Consider the following 10,513-nt stretch of genomic DNA (forward strand, 5'->3'; position numbering starts at 1 on the left):
GGTAGGTTCCTGCATCTCAATATCATCCGTCTATATAACCGAAAACCTTTTGCAGAAAAGCCTTACAATGGTACTGGTAATGGTAATTTACCTGTACGCATATTTCAAGTAAAGATTTAAATTAATAAGATCATCTCCAACATCAAAGTAATATATATTCTTTTAAATGTACGATATTAATTAGAGCATGCTGTGGCTAAAAATTTATGAAAATACCGAATAGTAGTTACCGTAGATGTTGATTTTCGCGGGCGACCGAAAAGCATATTTTCTGTATGCTGTCAGGTTAACAAATTCGATTAAAAATGATAATACTCCGTGATTGTTGACATGTCTGCGCTGGCATGTAATAATTGATAAGAGTATTACTTATTGTTACAAACTTACCTGCATCTGAATCCAAGCGTCGGCAAAGGGACTGTTACTTTGATAAGGTGGGTGGGACCCAGACCAAGTTTCCGAAGCTCCCGGTACGATCTAAAAACAGAAAGCTGTCAATTATGTCTAAGTCTTTTAAAGTTTTTAAAATTTGGTTGAATGAAAAGAACAGAACGGTTTAAACATTACTTTGTGCATAAAACAGCTATATATCACTCAAATACTTTGTCGATTTTTTATCAATATTAAATTTGCTGAAATAACACAACAAACGCGGACAACTAGAATTAGCTCTACATTGAACTTTGTGGCGGTACATACTAAAACTTCTTTTGGTCAAAGAAATTATTTATATCAGGCACCACTTATGTTTAATATTCCAAATCATATTAAGTGTACCAATTCCTTAGTTTAATTTAAAAAGTTAATTAAGGTATTTGTATTGACAGACGATTGTCTTAATATTTTTTTCATCCTTGTCCTTTCTTAAATAATAAGATTTTATATAAGTCCCATTTGCTAAAAACTGAATGTCACCCTATCTGCCTTTATTATCTACTTTTGAATAATGATTAACGATTAGTTATGCTTCAAATATTGTTCCAATATACTGTCAAATTACCCATCTGGTAACGTAATACTTATTTTTTCTTTAATTTTGAAGTATTTTGTGTTTGTATGTAGAATTACTTTATGTTTGTGATTACTCTTATGTTTGCTTCACTCAAATGTAAATTGTTAACCTCGATACAGGCTTAGTTCTAGTGAGGTTGATTTTTATGTGAAAAAAAGTGTTTTCTGTATAGTGAGATGCAATAAATAAATAATATCCTTAGAGCAATTTTGGGAGATATTTCTCCAAGACGTCAAACACAAATAGAGTCTGTTCAGGAGATATTTCTTTCAGCCTGATACGGACTCATAAAAGCAATACTATCACGTTTTATATTGCGTTAAGATAAATGATTTACAGTACATTTATTAACAGTGTAAGAATGAGAGAACACCACAATTTGTATTTGCATATGAATGTTTACCATAGATGCTCCAGAAAATTCTATGAAAAAGCTTTTTTTAGTTTCGTGTTAACGTGGCAATTACAGTTTACACGATAAAAAACATCGGTAAGTGATTTTAAAATCTTTGACTATGTTTGTGTTCAAATTTTTAATATTCTTAATTGCATAATGTCAATTTGTCCTGATTTTAAAATTTAAAAGATTCTTTCGTCTGCTTTTAAGGATGGTATTTTATTTTAAAATACGTTCCATCACATCGAAGTTATCTGGAATTGAAAAATTTTTCATTTAGATTTTACTGCTTACTTGATTGGGTATGTAAAATTAATATAAACTAAATAATGCAGGAATGCTCTAAAATGCAATAAATATATAATAACTGGTGCCGATATTATTATAATAATAGTTGCATAATAGTTTTAACACGAATGCAATTTGATAATGTAATTTTATGTAATAAGTATAAAAATATAAACTATATTATTACATTAAACTACATTTTTTTATGACTATGTGTGCACTGTTCTAGGAAAGTGTTCCTGCAGGTAAGTAAATACCTATTATAGCAAGGTTTATCCACTTCATTTTTACTTAGCTCAGTTTTTTTTAATACAGATACAATAAACTAAAACTACAAACGATATACAATATAATATAATATGCAGAAATATTGCAGCTAAAAGTTTGTTGCCGTGACGGCGATTTTTTGACCAACGTAACATTCCGATAAGCTAAAAATGAATAATTAAATTAAAGTTTATTTTTATAATTATTTATTAATTGAACACGAATATTTAATAACGTGAAAATACTGCAAGATGGTATCGTTGAATTAAATTTCCACTTTGTTGCAGGTTATCGGCTTGTCTAATATATAATACATAAACTTTATTATGTGTGAATAATATACTAGGTAGATAATTAGGCGATTCTCGAAAGTTCTGGTCTCAGCACCTTTTCGTGTTTCTCTGGTGCGTATAATTTTATGATAGGTATTAGGTATATATATATATATACGGCCTCCGGGGGTAAAGCGCGCTAACTTCGGGAGATGATTCTAGATGATTTTAGAAAAAAAACCCTATATAGGTAACTACGCATGTTTTCGTATTAGGTTAGATCATGGTGTCTACTCATTAATTATTATTGTAAATCTTATCTTATAATCCTACTGTTAAATCCCGCACTATAAAGATTAAAATAATTGAATGTGAAAACATTTTGCAGATAAATATTGTTGATTTGGTAAAAACGAGACGATAGAATAGTTATAAGACGTAAAAATAAAAAAATAAAAAACATATGTTTAAAGGATAGATAATTATGGAGGTTGTTACACAAAGTTCAACCCTAAAAGCTTTTATCTGAGGAAAGCATTTTAAAAGATGGGTCAGGGCATATGTTATCACTTACGCGAAGAATAAGCCAATAAGTATTAGATTAGATGTTAAAACATTACATTAATATGTAAGTTGGTTTTGTTTTAAAAGTTATTTTAGATAGGATGAAAATACTGCGTAGATTGTTAATTGCAAATTTTTTTGATGAGAGAACACAAAGTGGACAGTATTCAAAATTATATTTAGAAGGTTATAAATAGTAATTCATTGAAGAATACAATATTTTGAAATAGCTCAATTTTTGTCCTATATTCCCATTATTTTTACGTAGATAAGGTTTTTTAAGTACCCATATAAATTTAATATGTATACAGGATGTATCAGCACGTTTGTACCCGAAATGCTTTAGCCAGCAATTTTGAACATATTTGGAGTAAAAAACTAAGATGTTTTTGCTGTCCGATGATAGTTTTTAAATAAAAATAAAATTATGTATCGCACACTGCCACACATAACAATGGATCACGTGATACGCACCTTGCCTCGTCTGTACGGTGCAGACGGAACGTGCAGTTAGAAAATAAAGTTGTTAATTTAAAAAAAAAATTAATTGTACAGCTAATTTAATTAATCCAAATGACTTCGGGAATCGCTTGTCTTTGGGTTACGTGCTGCTAGACCATGTAAAAAATTCATATAAAACAAGTAATGCAAGTAATAGGAACCAACTACGGTGCTGTCTGTTTATGTAATAGGTTAAATTATTACTTTTTAAAGTTGAATTCTACATAGTTATATTTAAGAGTAGAGTTCAGCTTAGCAAAAATACAAAATACATGATTTTTGATATTTTCTATCTAGGTGCGTGGAATTCATGATTTGATGTAATATAACCAACAAACAATTATGTAATGGAAATTTTCGCATTACGGTATGTATGTGTACGCAATGAAAAGTAATGTAGTTAAGTAAACATACATGTGTGATTTATCTACAATGGCAGGAAACTAATAGAAATTTTTGGAAGGAAATCAATAAATTGTCGGAAAAATGTAACTAATTTCAATAATTTGTTAAAAGATACGTTCAATTGAAAAACTCTTACATCGATCGAAAAGCTTTATATGTATCGCAGCCTTCTATCACTGTAGCCTACTGTAGAAGTGAACGCCCATCCCTTGGTATATCTACCTTTGATAAATAGATATTTTTTCCGAAACCATCAATTTCGGTAAACGAGCTACTTATGTAAAGCGGAGGTAATATAATAACGACTTTATTAACACTTGCCAAAATAACACAAAGGAAAAGCAATTAGATATTAGTATCAGACGCTAATTATCGAATAGAACAGAGTTTTTAAATATTTTCATAAAAGGCATAAGTCGGGTCTTCAGCGAAAAATATTTTCAAAACATTGTAAAAAAAAAATACATTGGGTTAGGGCCACAACGTTTTATTGTTTTCCATCGGCCAAGGAAAAGAAAAGCGTACTGGTCCTGCCTCCAATGATTCATAATTCAATTTAATTCAATGTTGTCGCTGGACACCCGCATTTAGGTAGGTATTTTATGTTGGAATAAATACTACACATTTTATTTTTATTTCTAATATGCATACCTACCTACATACTTAACTCCCTATCTCCCTTATTAGAGATAATGATATATTGACTGATTAAAAAAAAAAAAAGATATTTAATATATTTTTTTTTTTTTTGCATAATTAGCATTATTTAAATTAAATGAATGAAACGAAAATGTTGTAAGTGCAATATAAATGAGATATGAAGCTAAACCATATATTTTACTATTAGTATATTTCCGGGAAGTTTATCTGGTAACGAATATAAAATTTTATCATTTAAAAAAGAAATAAATATTACGTATATTGTAGTTATTATTATTACTTTGTAGTATACCTAGAATATCATTTATTACGAATATATATACCGGCGCCCATTAGAAAGAATAAGTTTGCCGCAGTATGTATATATACATATTTAAATATATGTATATAAATATAAGTACTTTTCCACATCATTACATACAAGGATTTGATAAAATATATCTAATACATAAAATAAATAAACTTTTGATAAAATTAAATTAGTGTTTGGTTAATGTAACTTTAATGCTTTTCTAAAAGAATTTACAAACTAAATTCTCCTTGACAATATTCTTATTTATTAATAGGTATATTTATAACCGAAGCATGAAAATTAAATATGTTGTGAATTCGCATTAAACAATAATAAGTGTTATTTGAAACCAGTGCAGCTAGGCATGTACATGAAATTTGCACGTTTTCAGGACAATGTACTGAAAACTCTTAATTTTTTAGCTGGTGATAAATTACATTACATGTTTCACTAATAATATACCGTGTGATATCAGTGGACATTATAATGATTTACAAATGAATAAATAAGTTTGTTTCAATAGGTATTCGCACTGTCATAATATTTAGTCTTAAATGTATAAATAAACAACAACATTTCACCTGTACATTTAATATTGTCATCATTTTGTCAGTCCAGGCAATACGATGGTGTAATACATTGCTTCAAATAAGATTCTAACAAGAAAATCACCAGAATCAGGAGTTGACATAATATACCTACACGTATTAAAAAATTAATATTGTCCATCAACATTCATATAGAGATAATAGAAATATAATACATAGGTATACCTCTGGAAAACATTAGGTATGAATCTGTCGCGAAGAATGTACCTGTACAATATAATTTAGCAATCAATAATTGAGTTGCAATAAGCTCGCTGGGAAATGCGGGAGTAGAGTGAGGGTGGTGGGTGGAAGGTTTTTTAAAAGGGCACAGGGTATTGGTATTACCTGGTCCCCCAACAGGTCTCCGGAGGGTCCTCGCACGCAGCAGGCCACCTCCATGCCCCCGGACGGGGGCCCGGGCTCCGTCCCGGTCTCGGGCAGGCAGATGCGAGGCGGGGCCCTCGGCAGTGGCAGTATCCCGGTTGTCCCGCGCGCTCAGCACCCCGCTAGGCGCGCTACCGAGCCATTCATGAAGATATTTATTTTCAGACACTTTTCAGGACCTCAATTTGTTTATCTCAAATATTTAAACGCACTCTTTAAATCATTCGTTTTTCACATATTTTCCATAATATATATTTGTATGCTAATTGATTTTTTTTACACTTTCTCAAAATAGTTTTCAATATTTTTTTATTGATTTGTTCTATTATTTTCGCGCTGACAGCGAAAAATTCCGTTGTCAAAAGTTTTTACGCGTGATGTATCTTTGACTGTGATAATATGGTTCGCAATGGACAACGTTGAAAGGATTTGTTTGAAAGCATTTATTTGTGTTTGAGGGTAAAACACTCGAAGAGTCGCTCGTGTTGTCAATGGTGATCGCAAGTGACAGAGTGCGCACGATGCGTGCTTATTGCGCGGCGGTCACCACCGAACTAACTCGCATCCTCCGCCGAGCAAAACGGAGGCACCACCTGGCGCGCGCCCCGACGCAACCTTTTCAACAGCCTTTTTGCTAAGTGCCCGCTTCGCTCTGCGCGGTATCGCATTGGTTCATCGGTTGGAGTCTCGTTAGAGCCACATTAAATCTACTTAAATTGACTCTTTCAAAAAAATATACTTAGACACCTAAATTCATATTCCATTCGAGGATATAAAAGAGATTCATAATAAGTACTCAATTAAAATATTATTTAAAACATTTATTGTGTTAACATGATTAGGTATATTTATAAAATTGGCATTGGGATATTATACATTTTATCATTTTCAAACTTTCCATTCTGTACATCTACTATTTTTCAGTGCACAAATTCTAGGACCAACTACCTATTATGAGGTACTATTCATTGAACTAATTTAGGGTAATAATGTGTATTTGTCAGTGGACATCTTCAATTTATCACTTAATACATTCAAAATTAATAATAAATAATAAAAAAAACATTTTTACACAAGTAAAAAATAAATTCAACGTTTTAAGGTATTTTCAGGTACAAAAGTTGAAATGTTGGTATGGAGAAAATCATATTCTAAGATTTAATTTATGTTCCTATTCCTATGTAAATGCATCTAAAAATAGAAATGGTTACGGGGTAGATTTCATGGGTTCAACAAATGTTAATCTTGACTTTTTTCAATGTTGGTCCAAATTTGTGTTAAAATTGAATACTTAAAAAATATATTATGCAACCTTTTTAAGACACTTCAAAATTAGACAATGTTCCTATATTTTTGACTCAGCGTATCAATGTCTTGTATTAACTCAACCGTTTTACATTTCATCTGTCTGTAAATTTGAATGCACGTTTCGTTTCCTTTCAAGATGGTGGCCGATTTAACATTTCAGTAAATATTATTTTTCGAAAATTTGAAATTTTCGTGTTTATTTTTGGACTCCTTTTCAATATTACCGTACCTATTTACCTGCCTGAAACCGACGTAGCTTAGTGGTCCAGAGCACCTGACCAGACATCAGAAGATGCGGATTCAATTCCCGTCGGCGGCATTTATTTTTACTCGAGAAATATTTTCAATTTGTATTGATATTTCAGACGACTAATTATTGCTTATCTTCTTCTTCTTTATGTGCCGTATCAGGTCCCCCCGACGTTGGCGATCACTCTAAAAAATGTCTCTTTGTCTTGCGCTGCCCGGAAAAGCTCCTCCACACTTCTAATGCCGGTCCACTCTCGTATATTTCGCAGCCAAGACATTTGTCTCCTACCAGGCCCTCTGCGACCCTCTATCTTGCCTTTCAATATTAACTGGAGCAAGTGATACTTCTCCCCTCGAAGTACATGACCCAGATATGAAATTTTCCTGATTTTTATTAATTGCTTATAATAATTTGTTATCCTTAGTGCAATGCATAAAAAACCCTGTCTTATAAATATTAGTTTTTCAATTTAAAATTTGACTTTAAATTTTAATACTTTTCTATTTTCAATCACTATTCAAAAGTTTTTGAGGCTATTCTGATTTTTAACTTTAATCACTTTAAATTTTAATACTTTTCTATTTTTAATTAATTTTAATCACTATTCAAAAGTTTTTGTATCTATTCTGATTTTTCACTTTAACCACTTTTATCACTATCACTGTAATCACTTTAAATTCTAATAACTTTTCGATATTTAATCAATTTCAATCACTATTCAAAACTTTATTGACTGAACCTGAAATGTGTCTTGGTAGGATTTTGGAATGTCGAAGTATTAATCACTAAAAATCATTTTTTAATACAAATGTCATAACACCTCAAACGAATATTTCACATTAATTAAGTATGTGCATGTATTTCTATTTGTACATTTAACACTGTAATATTATATATGTACTTGACTTCTTCTGATTTGGGTTTTCTGTAAGTAATAGGATTTACGTATAAGCACTTTCTGCTTTGGGTAAACTTGTACAGTAAATGTTTTTGAATTTTGATCCTGATTTGATGATGATTGAAGTAAATCGAGTGAAAAATTTGATGAACTTACACAATATGATTCATTAATTTAACATATAATAAAATTAAAATTAAAAAAAACCTCGTGTTCACAACATTCCAAACGTGACGTTATTTACATCATATAGTACGAAAATGTAATTTTAAAAAAAAACAAGTCAGACAGTGAAAATTATTGAAAAAATAACTACTTTAGTATGTAGGTATTTTGAATGTTTATTTTACATTGTAATATGTGGGAAATGAGATACTTACCTTTAGTTGATTGACATTTAAAATTAATAATCAAAAATAAAGTTAGTTACCGCTGAAAAAATACAATATATATTGTTCCCCGATTCTAAAGTCTGGAGTCTAGGTTGTGAGTGAGTTAATGCATTTGTTGAAACAATAGAATGTGGTAGTTGACCTGCTTAAGCGATCTGTAACGATAACAAACAACAATAACCAAACAGGCCACTCGGTAATTATGAGGAATGGACCAAGTCAGTAAATATTCCTCAGATACTGTGTAATCAGTGAATATTTTAATAAAGATTACTACAAAGTTTTCAATTTAAATGATACAAAATTTAATTTTGAGGGCTTTGACAATCTTGACTTTTTAAAATTATTTTATAATTTGATGACCTATGTGACGGAGGCACAAGATGTAGCGACCACCTTGAAGAACGCTCTATTTTATTTATTTTTAGAACAGTAGAATAAGAGTCGAATAATAATAAAATAAGTTTCTATTTATTTATATATAATAGGTATTTGTATTTTAGAGACTTCAGGTAACACCCCAGGTCATATCCGTCAGCCTTCTGATTGGGATCCTGGGTAAATAGCCTTTCTAACAGTCAAAACGGTGCCTTTTTATAATGGCACATAACCAGTCAATCATAAGTGAAAAAAATAATGCTACCATGTTCCTTACAATTTTACAGGAAAGTCCGTACACAATTTTTTTTTGTTACCAGATGCTGAATTATAAGTAATGGTTTCGGAAAAATTATCGTGCTCTTAAATGAAGGCCTCATGTGATATTTTCCACGTGAATTAAAATGCTAATTATTCGCTAACAAATAAAGGGTATCGACTAGTAATAGATATTATTAGTAATTAGAATGTAATTCATAAATATTATGTGTTCAAATAATAATAAATTGAAAAGAGTAGAACAGAGAAGAAAATTTAAAAAAAAAGTTTAAAAAAAAGTAGAAAGGTGTAGAAAAAAGTAGAATTTAATAAGATTATAAAAAGGTTAAAATAGTTAAAATGAGCGTGGAAAAGAATATAAATGAGTAAAAAGGAGAATAATAAGTTGATTGGGTCGAAGTGTAGAGAGGAGAAGAGCAAGTTTATCTAGGGTTGAAGTGTAGAAAGGGATAAGAACAAGTTGATCGACGGTTGAAGTGTAGAAAGAAGAAGAACAAGTTAATCGAGGGATGATGTGTGGAAAGGAGAAAAACAAGTTGATCGAGGGTTGAAGTGTAGAAAGGAGAAGAACAAGTTGATCGAGGGTTAAGTGTAGGAAGGAGAAGAACAAGTTGATCAAGGGTTGAAGTGTATAAAGGAGAAAAACAAGTTGATCGAGTGTTGAAGTTTAGAAAGGAGAAGAACAAGTTGATCGAGGGTTAAGTGTAGAAAGGATAAGAACAAGTTGATCAAGGGTTGAAGTGTAGAAAGGAGAAAAACAAGTTGATCAAGGGTTAAGTGTTGAAAGGAGAAAAACAAGTTGATCGAGGGTTGAAGTGTAGAAAGGATAAGAACAAGTTGATCGAGGGTTAAGTGTAGAAAGGAGAAGAACAAGTTGATCAAGGGTTAAGTGTTGAAAGGAGAAAAACAAGTTGATCGAGGGTTGAAGTGTATAAAGGAGAAGAACAAGTTGATCGAGGGTTAAGTGTAGAAAGGAGAAGAACAAGTTGATCAAGGGTTAAGTGTTGAAAGGAGAAAAACAAGTTGATCGAGGGTTGAATGTAGAAAGGAGAAGAACAAGTTGATCGAGGGTTAAGTGTAGAAAGGATAAGAACAAGTTGATCGAGGGTTTAAGTGTAGAAACGATAAGAACAAGTTGATCGAGGGTTAAGTGTTGAAAAGAGAAAAACAAGTTGATCGAGGGTTAAGTGTAGAAAGGATAAGAACAAGTTGATCGAGGGTTTAAGTGTAGAAACGATAAGAACAAGTTGATCGAGGGTTATGTGTTGAAAAGAGAAAAACAAGTTGATCGAGGGTTGAAGTGTTGAAAGGAGAAAAACAAGTTGATCGAGGGTTGAAATGTAGAAAGGATAAGAACAAGTTGATCGAGGGTTGAA

The 10,513-nt window shown here is 31.3% G+C and overlaps 1 long non-coding RNA gene across 1 annotated transcript in view; it reads right to left on the reverse strand.

Annotated features, from left to right (window-relative positions):
* The window catches only part of LOC149412212 (uncharacterized), a 104,052-nt gene extending 97,884 nt beyond the window's left edge, over positions 1-6,168 (reverse strand). The window contains exons 1-2 of the long non-coding RNA XR_016304570.1: positions 5,594-6,168; positions 388-477 (exon numbers count right to left, since the gene is read on the reverse strand). This is a non-coding gene — a long non-coding RNA (uncharacterized LOC149412212). The remainder of the gene's footprint in view (positions 1-387; positions 478-5,593) is intronic.
* Positions 6,169-10,513: the final 4,345 nt, after the last annotated feature.

Source organism: Hesperophylax consimilis, chromosome 23 (assembly GCF_061612785.1).
Source record: "Hesperophylax consimilis isolate HC1 chromosome 23, BYU_Hcon_1.0, whole genome shotgun sequence".
Taxonomy (NCBI): domain Eukaryota; kingdom Metazoa; phylum Arthropoda; class Insecta; order Trichoptera; family Limnephilidae; genus Hesperophylax; species Hesperophylax consimilis.